Below are 13,727 nucleotides of genomic sequence, written 5' to 3'. Positions count from 1 at the left end.
GCTGCCATGATTTCAAGCTTAGCTTTACCAGGGCTCAATCCATATTTTTCCAGAGGTCAATAATATGCATAGTTTTCTAAATCCTCCAGTTGTAATTTCATTCTGCAGACTGCACATAAGCAAGAAAGGTAATGTTGACATTAACTTAAGCTTATTACAGCTATGATCATGTAATACAATTCAGCCAGTCTGTCTGTGTTTATGAGATCAGTTGACCACATATATCAGTGCATGGATGTGTATAACCAGACACACCCTCTGTGTGAAACAAGCTGTAATCCCCCTGAGACTGGTAAGAGACTGTTCGCTGCAAGCATTGATTAAAATGTTCCTGCTAATTTAACTGAGCTCTGTAAAATAACATAGAAACCATTAACTTCAATGATGGTTGTCTGTGTTGGAAAAAGAAATTAGATGAACCTCATACCATACTGTTTAATTTAGTGTGGGTAGACAGATAAATTATATTCACTAAACCAAGTTTGGATTGTTGTAGTCTTTGCTTCCCTGTAATTGTTTTATGTCACTGAAAATTATGGGGATGAAAATGTTGAAATCAATCAGACTTGTTTTTCTTTTTCTGAGTAAGAAACAGATTAGCAATTTTATTAACATTCGTAGACAGGTGAGTTGATCCTTTAGTTCTCCCTCTTAAATATATTTTGAATTTCTAATAAATTACTTACACTGTCATGTAAATATGTTTTGTGTATGTTCATGACAAGATTAATAAGTACTTACTCTTAAACAATTACTCCAATGTCCTAATGTTGACAAGCTGCTGCAGGATCTGGAAGTTGAAAACCAGTTTGTAATACGGTCAGTAACAAGTAAAAAGATGGTTAATTTTAAACTTAGAAGGACAGGACACAACTCAAGGGGAATGACATTTTTTTAAAAATTTAAAATTTAAAAATTCATACACATGGAAGTGTACATATACAAGACTGCAGAGGAGAAAAATAAAAATAAAAATACATAAATGTGACTGATAAAGGGGAATTATTTTAAAATATTTTAACACTTTCCAGAGAAGGAAAGCCCTTTTACTTTAAACTCCATAATTGTTGACCTGAAATGAAAACTGTTAGAAAACAAAACTCAAATGCATAGCACATGGGAAATAAAGGCAAGAAATTGATAAAAATGAAATGCAAATAAATTTGACAGTTACAAAGAGGAATACATGAAAATTATGCCCAGGAAGACAAGGATAAGATATTTTTTAATATTTTAAAAACACTAGAGTGCAACTGTAGTACAAGTTCCATCCAGCTGCCAACACAAAACTATATCTGAAGCAGGAGCTTTACACAGGGCTGTTGTAGTAGCTTTTAAATGTACTTGAGAAAACAGGTGAAGGCACAACTCTACCTTTGGATACCCTTGAAAACTTTTCTTGAAATGCTTCTGACTACAAGAGCTTTCCCCATAGCATGTTTTTTTAATATTGGTAGGAATAGAATGACCTGGTATGTTAGAGAAATCAGAGTTCATTTTATCCCTAGAGACCTTTTTGAAAACAGAGGGTTGCAATAGTGCAATAAAATTGCAATAAAAATTCCCAATGCTATTAAAATTCTGCTTAACCAGAACCTCTATCATCCCATTTATTTCTGAAGTAGACTCTTCATCTTCTGCAGCTTAACCAGGTGTTGTCTTATCCTGTAGAGGTCCTTATTGTTAAAGGCTGAAATGACTATGAGGTTTCAATTTCTTTTTTTGCCTTAAAATGAAATCCCTGCTTTTACTGTCTCTCTCTTTCCTTAGGTCTATGGACAATTTTAGGTCACAGCTTTTATGAGATAATCTTTCATGCTGTTCATACTGCTTTCCGTCTATGATTGAACCAACATAACATTTTTTCTCTCTTAATTACTATAAAATCTTATGACTATACATATTGATGGTACCACGTCTTTCTAAGAGATCTGCTATGTAATTTGGCCAGGTTTCACATAGGCATGTTTTACAATGCTCAGTGAAAGTTGAATTTGTGGTAGTGTTGATACATCATTCAACACCCATCCCACACTTGAAAAGCTCAAAGAACAGTCACAGACTATGTGTGTTGCTTATGCCAAAAAAATTCCACACTTTTAAAATGGAATTTAAATGCACCATTGGCAACTGGAAGGATGAAGAAAAGCCATGATTCCATTTTTGATGGATAGGTACATTTTCATAAGACTTCATTTATAACTTAGTCTCATTCATAATGTCATCCTACTGAGTCTTAAAATTAAGACAGATTTGAAGCCTTGTGAGTTTCTCCAAAAGGAAAAAGAACACCAAAAAATTAATGAAGGATTTGTTGTGGGGTTTTGTGTGTTTTGGTTTTTTTTTATTTATTAAAAAGTAAACACCTTGTTCAGTAAGGACTGAGTAGGCTCAGTTTCATTTCAAGCCTTTCTAGTGCAGTTGTTAAAGCTTCTCAGCAGAACTGACTTTCCAATCATAGCTTCAGATGATCTGAAACCTCCCTGGAGTGGAACACTACATATCACAGTGAATGTATGCTTTTTGCTTCCTCTCAGTACCTTCTGATACCCACAAAGGGACATGATCCTCAGTCTACAAGACTAGCTGTCCACATGCCCCCAGTGCTTCAAAGAAGAGCTCTGACAAATGCCTGCCAGGTGCAAGCCTTGCTCCCTGTGCTTCTTCCAAAGATAGCACACTAGAGGTGTCAGGCATGGAATTCGAGGGCAGGTTGGATGGGCTTTGAGCAACCTGATCTAGTTGAAGATGTTCCCACTTATTGCAGAGGTTGGACTAGAACATTATTTAGCCTTATTTAGAGAATAAGGGGGGGGGGGGAAGCAGAAGAGATAAAACTAGCCCATCTGCTTTAATCCATCTGGTAAAGTACTATTAAATCTGTGAACAAGTGTAATGATATCACTGTGAGCACTAGAAGAGAGTCAACATCAAGAAACAAGGAATGGTGAGTCAGCTTTTCAGATCTACAAAAGAGAGAAAAAGGAAACTGAATGAAACCGCATTTGAATTTTCATGAATTGAAATAAAATGAAGATGTAATTTCAAAATTAAATTATGTTTCACTGTAATGGGAATTTTTATAAAATCACCTTTATGTAACCATGGAAATGCAACAGAGGAATATTGCGACAATTACCTTTGTGTGACTATTGCCTTGTTTAATGGTCCTTGTCCATCAGCATTTTCCAAGCCAACGCCACAACCTTTTATGCAAGATCATTATTTGAGCTAAGCATAGATCCAATGCACCTAAGCACATGCAGTGTTTCAGGACTGAATCTTGCCTCCTTCTTGCAAAGGCTATAAATTAACCCCTCTAGAGGAAGCAAATTAAGGATGCACATCAAGTTAGTTGTCAAAGGCAGAGTAGAAACGCAACTGAAACAATGAAAACTTTGTAGGTGGGATAGTTATAATGCCACATACACAGTTTTTGAACACACACAAAGAAAGCTAGATGAGTCTGAAAAGCCAAGGTGAGAGTCATTAGCCAGTGCATGAAACTGAAAGCACCAAATCCACATTTCGCAGCAGCAATAGTAATTCTCACAGAGTAAGCAAATGTCCTGCATGCTGGACTTCACTGTTACAAGTAGTAGTGAAGCAGAAAGCTTGACAAAATTCAAAATAGGATAGGAGGTGCTGAAAAGGTATTAAAATTACAATAGTAGGGAATGGAGAGAAAAATACCCAAGATGTCTGAGGAGTCCATGCTTGTGTGCACAACAGTCAGTGTCTTACTGTCTATCACAAAGAATGGGCTGAATTAACATTACCGAAGTAATGTTACACTATCCTACTACTCACATGACAATGTTGAAAATGCCCCAACAGCCCCCTTAACACAGACCACAGTTTTAATTCTGAACCTTACAAAACCTACAAGGGATATTTATCTCTCAGCTACTTCACTCAGATGCCAACTTTAGGCAAGTTGACTGGTAATTTACAGAAAGCGTTTAGGCACAACTGCTGTATGTGTTCCCTGACAATGAGAAAATCAAAGCCACCACTTAAGCACATGTTTATAGACTTGAGTCATTACAGTATTCCTTTTAATTTTAAATTAAGAATCGTTATATCAGGATGTAATAAATATCTCTTAACTAAACCTTCTTTAGCACCTACTAAAGACAAAGTCAGAAGTTCTGACTTATCTTCAGGTAAGTCTGATGCTTTGGATGGTTGTTTTGGCCAATCCTTTTAAGCTGTGCATAGCACTGCTAACACATCTTTAAAGGTTTGTTACCATATGATGCAAAGTATTGGAAAGAATAGCAAATGCAAAAATGCACATTTTTAAGCCTGATACAAACATGCATCTCAAATCAGCTCTTAAGTTTCTACTAACAGTGACTCAAACACAAAAAAAAGTCCCTTGACCCTAAGAACTCAATCTAAGGAAAACAGAGGGAAACAAATATTACAGAAATTGCATCATTTAGTTTGAATAATTTTTTTTCCTAAAGAAAACAAACAAACAAAAATAAACAGACAACAAAAAAACAACAACACCCATAAAAAGCCCCCCAAAGCCCCCACCACAGATATGAGATTTGTTGGTTTTTCTTTTTTCCCCTTTTTTGGCTGTGGTATCACTGGAAACCGTGCGGCACAGCATCCCACCTCCACTGTTCTGTGTTAGTCACTGATAGATCAGCCTCACAACAGTTTGAAAAGCACTCCCACAAGCACCGGAGACCTAATTATCTTCAAAAACTTTTAAAAGTATTTTATGTAACACTTTTAGTGATCATTAATTCCAGAAAAGAAATATTTTTCATTTTCCTTTTGGAATTTTTGTTTTGCTCATGACTGCTTAGTTGCCTAAGAAAAAAAGAAATCAAATAATTGTGTTGAACCAGCTGGGATTTAAAGCTTTCTAATGACAATTTGTCAGTAATTTGACTGTTTCTATAAAAGGCTCTTTTTTTTTTCTTTTTTCTTTTTTCTTTTTTCTTTTTTCTTTTTTCTTTTTTCTTTTTTCTTTTTTCTTTTTTCTTTTTTCTTTTTTCTTTTTTCTTTTTTCTTTCTTTTTTCTTTTTTTCTTTCTTTAAAATACGAGTCCCCACATGAAGATTAAGCCCTTGTGCCAGGTATATCTAGCTGTCCTAAATTTCATGAAGTTAGGAAATGCACCCTGGGTAGCATCTCTTACTCCAAGCTCACTCCACAGGTTCAAGTCAAGGGATTTGATCTACAGATTCCTGTTTTCCATCTGCATCACTGATATCTTCAGAATCTTTGTCTTTTTCTGGTCCAACTCATTTCTTTTTATTCCACTTGACCAACTTTTGGTTACCTTCACATTCCATTAAAGTGTATAATTTTTTTCTCTAAATGTCTCAACAAAATCCTTGCTTTCCAAGCTGGTCCAAACTACTGCTTCAAGGTCTTTCAAAATTTTACCCTCTTCTCCCAGTTATCTTACTGTACTTCAGCTTCACTTCCAGTATCTACATTATCACCTGTATAACTTTTTCTGTACTATCATATGTTTTTCTTTTGTCTGTTCAAATCAGCTGTAAGCTGAAATCAACATTTCACTTAGACTTCCTACAGATAATGACACTGACTTAACCAGTAGGGATAAGACCCCAATATTGTTTACTTACTGTAGTATAACTATTGCAAAATACTCCATAAAATCAAAGAGTTTGGATCAAACTATCCATGAATATAATTAAACTTCATTTCCAGTTATACACTATGGATAAAAAATATTTGATATATGGCCTTATGGTAAAGAGGAAAGAATTCTCTTTGGATGTACACCAAATCCATTTTGTATATTCCAGGACTCATACTTTGAAATTATATTGAAGTGCCTCAGTTTGCATTAGTACCTATGCTACACATCCACTAGGTATGTATTAGTACAAACAGACAACAGAACTACTGATTATGTCCTGGCTGGCAACACTCTGTCCTTCCACAGAAAAGTCAGCCAGGCTAGAAAGAATCAGCCTGGACCCTTACCTTCCAGGGCAGTGAGAAATCTCCCCATGTAGACAGGCTTCAGCAGATTTTGCAAAATTTAAACAGAGAATACAAAGCAAATCAATATGCATTTTCATACTGATCTGCAGTGCAATTTGCAGGTGAAGAACTAATAAAATAAATCACCAAATTAAATATGTGAGGGGAAAATATAAAAAAACACAACCAAAGTCTGTATTTATGGTTTGTGTGAATTCTCATCTGTAAAGAAAGAGGAAAATAGCTAAGCAAGCAAACAATACTGAAAGCTTACTACAGTAATGTAGTATTTTCATTTTCTTAATATCTATTTGAATTAAATACCTCATAGTACATAGTCTGGGTGTTTAAACTTTCACATTTTAGTGTTTGTTATGTATCAATATTGTATTGAAGGTTTCACATAAATTGAGAAATTTGACAAAAAGTTTCAGACTCGCTTCTATTTGGAAATCCTCAGAGGGTGTAATTTTTCCTCTGGTGACTTTTCTAAATAGAATTGATTTTTTAAATACTCAGACAACGTTTATGGCCTATGTAGCTTTCATACTCCAGATTAGAACAGGCTGCAAGACCTTGTGATGCATTAAAAAGCCTTTTATTAACTCCATTTTGGCACTGCACAAATGTAACCCACTAAATCTATGCCTTTACACCGAAAAACCCAACGGGGACATGTTTTAAAGGCTGTGGATAGTTCTGGGGATTAACAGCAAGCTTGGCTAACTAAAAGTTCATGGATCAATTCAATATATGTGTAATCAATACAAAATTACACACACAAAAAGAAAAAAAAGGAAAATTTTAAAAGTTCATTTAGATGGAAGGGAAATCTTCCGCTAGATTTTTGCAATCTACTTTTGATAGATTTTTTTCTCTATATCATTTGAAGAGTAAAACTGTTTTCTAAAATTTCCAAGAATTTCTCAAGTAGAATGAAGTAAATGACAAACTGTGTGGACATTGTGTTTAAATATGATTTGTAGTCCTAGCCAGTTGACCAGGTTTTGAAGAACATTTCTGTTCTATGGAACAAGTTAGTCTGAAAATTACCTGAATTTACCAGCAATAGGCTAAAAAGGCTAAGCAAAGTCATTGATATGAATTGAAAGTGCAGACAGTATTTTAGAGACTGTGGTTGTAACCTCGCCAGGAAGCTAGAAATTATGGTTAATTTCTTTCTAGTTTTCAGAAGTTTAATGCTTCCTGGTGAGGTTTTTGATGTTTGGTTTACATGATTTCCCCCTTCTCAAGAAATCCTGCTGTTTTATTCTGGTGTTTTCATAAAAACCAACAGCACATAATGCATAATACAATTAATTTCATTTTCACTAATGATAGTCTTCAATATTAACCAGTATCCAGCCCTTTTATTTTATGCAGCCCTGCTGTGCTCTGAAATATGTTAAGTACATGTAGAAGAAAGAGACTAATAAAACAGAAAATTGAATTTCCATAAATATATGGCATAATTAGGATTTCAAATAAAACATATGCTATATTACAATGGCACTTATTTGATAAATGGATATATGAGTAATTAAAAAAATCAAATTTCTACAACAACTTATTGTGGAAGTCTATCATTGAAATAATAACAGCAGTGAAAGCAGACATTTTCTCTGGTTTAGAATGTAGTATTTGAGAGCAAGAGAGGCTAGGGGTCTAGACCTATGTCTAAATAACAGCCTTTCAGCTGGTTTTGGATAATGTTTGTTCTCGAGTTTATTTTTTTCTCTTATGGAAGAAAACCAAGAGTCAGAACTTCACTTTGTTTCATTAAACCAGAATTAGGTTTTTCTGAAAAGGCTATTTGAAAGTGGTTTTAGAAATTGTTTATCAAATGGACAAGTCTTTTCAAAATTTCATTTCAGATAATGAAGTTAAAAAGACAATAGATGCTATCAAATATACCTAAAACAAAACAACCAAAAATGTATTCAAAATCAATGCTTTTCTTTTCCCTTCTTTGTCTTTCCTCATTCCGTCTCATTTAATTTTGTATAAGCTTCTTTTCAGCCTGAACCATAATATTTCATGAAATCATAGAATTATTTGGGTTGGAAGAACCTTAAAGATCATCCAGTTCCAACTCCCCTGCCACAGGCAGGGATGCCACCCACTAGATCAGAACACTTCCAGGGCCGAGGCATCCACAGCTTCTCTAGACAACATGTGCCAGTGTCTCACTGCCCTCACAGTAAAGAATTTCTTCCTAATAACTAACCTCAACCTCTCCCCTTTTCATTTAAAACCATTACCTCCTTGTCCCATTCTGTACTTTCCATTTGACTGCTGCTCTATGGTTTCCATTCTTTTCATCCTATAACAGTGGCAAAGTAGAAAAAACTATATGTTCAATTTAAATTACATACTCGTCTACTTTGAATAAAGAGAAATACTTGATAAGATGAATATTTTCTGTATTTCCTTCCACACAGACTGAGATTTCAGGACAATCACATCAGTCAGCTCTTCATCATATCTCACTTCCAGCCCGTTGTATAATAGAACAGTGCATAACACAAGGCACCACTCATTGTCATTGAGCTATCACAGTCTGCACCCAGGTGTTTGAACAACTCTCACCATGATCCTTCACTTCCTTTGACCTCAGTGTGATCATCACCTTTCACTGTTTGTCTGCAGGAGTCTGCAGGTCAGATAATCCTCTTCCCTAACTAAGTCTCTTTCTTCTGACAGCCCTGTCTAGAAAACAGCAGGAAAGCTGTTCACACTTCTGAATCTTTCAGTTTTAGACCCACTACACTAACAGGAAGACTCCATTCCTTCCTTTGGCACTAATATCCCTTTACCTTTCAGAGAGACAGGTAACATTTTTACCATCCTTTCTGTATTGTGCACCAGTTGATTCTTGTTCTTATTCTGCACAAATATATGTGACTCAGTATATCCTTCAACAACTCACAAATGATGATATTCTCTGTCCCATCACTAAGGAAATATCCTTGTAGTGAGATAAGAAGCAGGAACATACATTTCTACCTTGCTTCCCTAGTTGATGGCTCAGCAGCTTCATTTCATCTACCTTCACCAGCAAGGAATCTAACTGAGCAGGCAGTTAAATGGTGCAGTGAGATGTGGGATCAAAAGCCATGCAGGCAACCTACAGTTCACACAATACAGCAGGGTGGTCAGCTGGGTGCTCAACCACACATCTCCCAGAGCTCTTAGAAAATGTCAGAAGATTGTCTCTGATTACCCCATCAGCAAATCAGCTGGAGTGCAAATGTGCACTGTGGTAATTAAGAATTCATTGTAATTACTTATAAATTAAATTTATCTGCTATTTTCTACTTCCTTTTAAAGGGCACAAAAGAATTTTACAGCTGATTATGTTGCTATCTACCTAACTTTCTTCGAGCCAGCTCAAATAAAAAATGCACTGAAAGTGCATAAGAGTGACTTAACTTTCTCCCTAAATCCAAAATAACCTCAGAATCTTCCATCCAGCTGCTATCTCACCCTGCAGAATCTCTGATTCCATAAAAATAAGCCTGGGGGCATTTCTGGCTCTAGAGTTCACCAGATACCTCTTTGGTATATGTGCAGAATTACCCAGCTTTAACATTGCTGAACAAATAACTGGCATATTTAAACAAATTAGACAGCCAGAGAGGGAGCTTTTCTCTCCCAGGAGGGATCGGCCTGATAGTCTCCCTTGGACTATGTGTAAACACAGTCAGTGAATTGGAGTCTGATCCTGACAATTCAAACAGAAAGCCTTTGTAGCAGCTCCTTTTTTATAAAGAATAGCCTGCCTCAAGATGTAACATATTTATTGGAACGCTAATCCAGAAAATGTCTATTTATCTCCTCTGCCTGATTTATCGTTACAGCTCCCAAATTCCCAGCACACACTTAAACAAAGTGGTTATATGATATGTTGTTTTTCTAACAACACATCACTACGCTTTCTCTAGCCATTGGACTTTGGAGAAAACCTATGGGTTTTTCAATCCAAAGACAATATATCCAAGAATAAATAACTACTGGTTACAGCATATAATATCTGTAACTGAAATATCTGTAAACTTCCTCTAGTAAGAAAATTGGGAAAGTGATTTGCATAAAAATGACAGCATTTTAAGGAATTGTGATGGACATCTCTATAGATAAAAATAAAATTATGGACTTGGAATTGAAAAAAAGATGGTCATCATACATCATAAGCAGGCTTGTTCATAAGTATACCTGAACATCACCAAACAACTTATTAGGGTCAATGTTACAGCAAATCAACAGTTTTTTCTGTTTCGTAGCAATCAGTCCTACCTGTCTTGTCTTCATAATGGTTGCATGGAAATAGGTACCTCTCGTCTTTTATGTTTGGCTGACTAAATGATTTCCTGTTATTTAGCCTTCAATCAATGTATTATATGAATTTTATTTCAGACACATATTCTTTTCCAAGATGCAGACTGATTAGTTTAAGATTAACGTGCAATAGCAAGCAGATGATAAATTAAATTGGGCTACACTAGGCTCTATATGCATCACTCACTTCCCAGGAAGGCTGGGTCCCAGTGTGAATGGAAGATTTTTCTCCTGCTTATCCATCTAAAAGGACACAGTAAGCATTAGCTTGTGCTATTTAAGTGTTATCCCTCCCACAAAGAGAGAGAGAGAGAAAGAGAGAGGGAGCAAAGAGAAATGGCTGACTCTTGTTCTGAACATGACAATTGGAAAAAAAGGCAGTATTTCAGTCTGTTACATCCTTAAAACATCTTCTAACACCGGTGCTGACATTATGAAACTAATTAAATACAACAGTCAACTGTTTCCTTACTGTGTCCACTAGCCTTTCACTACATATATCTATTTTCTTTATTCTCATTTTCTATTTCCTCTTTTAGTCCTTGCTACTGTATTTCCAAGTGCCATGTCCTCTGTCTCTGTGTACACTCATAGACGTAGTGAAAAGGAAAAAATTTCCAAAGGATTTAGGCTCTTTGATTTTTCTTGATAGATACCATAGTAACATGGAAATCTTGAAGATCAGCAACTCAATTTCCCACATCTCCCATGTTTCTTCCATATTGTTTCCAAGGAAGAGCTTCAGGAAATTGTCCTTCTCTGTTGGTTGATTCCTTCAAACAATAAAGGTTTCTTCAGAGCTAGTGACCTTCTTTCTCCACTTTCTGGTTACCCAGGAAAGCTCCTGTGGTCCAACAAAGAAAGAATTACAGGTATATTTTATTTATTAGCATCGTCTAAGAAAGGAGTCTATTTTAGTTTCTAAACTTATTTTTTTTTCTAGAAATGCTATCTGAAAATTCTCCACTTTTATATTCACAGAAAAAAATGCCTATAAAAATAAAAAGGCAGCTCTGTAAAAATTCTTGAAATGTGGCAAATTCCTTGCACTTAACAGCATATTTTGTTAAGACAAAACAAATTTTACAACTTTTAAGTAAGTTTATTGCATCCTTAAGATAGATATCTCTAAATATGGCCAGATATCTATCTTATTCCAACTGTATTATTTACCCTGGATTTTAAATTTGGGAAATCCTTTTAGTTCAATTTATTTTCTTTCAATACCCATAAGCATTAAATATCTAAAGAAGCTTTACCAGTAGGAGATACCTGTTCCCTTTAACAGCCAAGTTATATGCCAATATCCATAAAATTCTATAAAAAATTTTATGAACAAATTCATAAAATTCTATAAAAAATACGATGGAAAAACTTTTCTTTAAATAGTACATGGTAATGAGCAAAATTTTATTTTGGTGGTCTTTACTTGCCTGTCTTACAGAACCTTCTCTCACTCATGTCATGATTAAGTAAAAGTGACAGAAATACAAAAGAATAAGTGTCGTGACAGCCACATATCATCCTTTTGATGAGCAAATACACACAAAAGAAATGTTATAAGTATCTATTAATAGACAAAAATGTCTTGTTCATCTGCTACATTCCCTATGTTCAATTTCGGTGTTAATGAATTTTATTTTCCAGTATCATGGGAAGTGTACACTGTCTCAGATGGTCAATATGAGCACGTCCACAATGTTTCCAAGTACTCCTACCCCTGCTCTTTAACGAGATATAACCTCCTATTTATTTAGACTCTCAGTATTTATTCATAGTGCTCTTATTGAGTCATTTATATTTATGGTGGTGCAGTTTCTTCTTTCTAGGATATACCACCATGATGCATTTTTGTTTTCTCCTAGCTGCTTTGATTAACAAATCACTTATTTCCTCACTTCAGCCTTTCTTAATTTTCTGTCTTCCCCAATAAGTGTTAATAACAGCTAGTGCTTCCGTTTACTTGTTATCCATTAAATTGTCATCTTCTTTTCCACTTGCTTGTTCACTACCTTAATATAAATTTTTGACCACCTCTAAGATATGATATTTCTTTTAGTTTTCAGACTTCTCACCTCTCCCCTCCAGACAAAACTTCATCCTACTGAATATCTGATGTGCTTTTTTAAGAACCTGCTAACTTTTTCACCATGGTAGCTACTAATATGGTTAAGCTTCACTTAAGGGAAATAAGGTTTCTCTTCACCTAATTTCTGAGCATTTTTGTTTAAAGATTTGTTTAGGATACAAACCTTTTCCTGGAACTCATACCTGGATTTAATGCCAGGATGTACTAATGTCAACCAGGACTGATTTTAGCTTTCAGTATTTCTTTTTGGTGTCTCCAGTTCTAAAAGTGCAGGAAGCCTACTACAAACAGACTGTAAACACTTGAATTGCAGGTGGTTTCTCCCATCATCAGGGGGTCACTGTTGAGTCTTATCACATGAAGGTATTCCCACCACAAAGAAGTTATATTAAATGCAAGATATTTGAGTTCTTCTAGGCAAGAGCATGTCCCTTTTTTCACTCTCCAACTCTCCAAGCTGACCCTGCTGAAAAAGATAAATTTTACACTGACCTGCGTCGCCTTACCCAAAAGGTTCCTGCAGATGATAAGATCATTATCCTTGGTGATTTCAACGCCAGAGTAGGCAAGAATTTTGAAGCATGGAAAGGAATATTAGGCAAGCATGGTGTTGGAAACTGCAACGATAATGGTTGACTTCTGCTAGAATTCTGTGCGGAGCAACAGCTCACCATCACTAATACTATCTTTCAGCAGAAAGATAGTCTGAAGACAACCTGGATGCATCCCAGATCTAAGCATTGGCACCTCATTGATTATGTCTTTGTGCAACAGAGAGATGTCCGCGATGTCCACCATACCCGCGTGATGCCCAGCGCAGAATACCAAACAGGCCATTGGCTTGTGCGCTGCAAACTCAACTTCAATCTCAAATTCAAACCTAAAAGGGGCAGTATCCCAAGGGGGAGACTCCAATTAACAAATTCCAATAAGCCACGGTGAGAGACAAATTCCAGGCAAACCTTCAAACTAGGCTTGAAAACCATTCCATAGATTCTACAGATTCCTCTCCTGAAATATTTTGGCACCATATTAAAAACAGCATCCTGCAATCCTCTGAAGAATCCTTAGGGTTCTCCTTCAAGAAGAACAAGGACTGGTTTGATGAAAACAATCAAGAGATCCAGGAATTGTTGAGGAAGAAGAGAACCGCTTACCAAGTACACCTTGCACTGCCATCCTGTCACGCAAGAAAAACAACCTTTCATCTTGCATGCAGCAAGCTCCAACAGAAACTCCATGACATCCAGAACAAGTGGTGGATTGATCTAGCTGAAAAAACTCAATTATGCGCAGATTCGGGAGATCACAAAGGTTT

This window comes from Pipra filicauda, unplaced genomic scaffold (assembly GCF_003945595.2).
Source record: "Pipra filicauda isolate LSUMZ 115617 unplaced genomic scaffold, ASM394559v2 scaffold81_size6448238_pilon, whole genome shotgun sequence".
Classification (NCBI taxonomy): Eukaryota; Metazoa; Chordata; class Aves; order Passeriformes; family Pipridae; genus Pipra; species Pipra filicauda.
The sequence above is the reverse complement of the archived record's forward strand: the minus strand, read 5'-3'. Positions refer to the sequence as shown.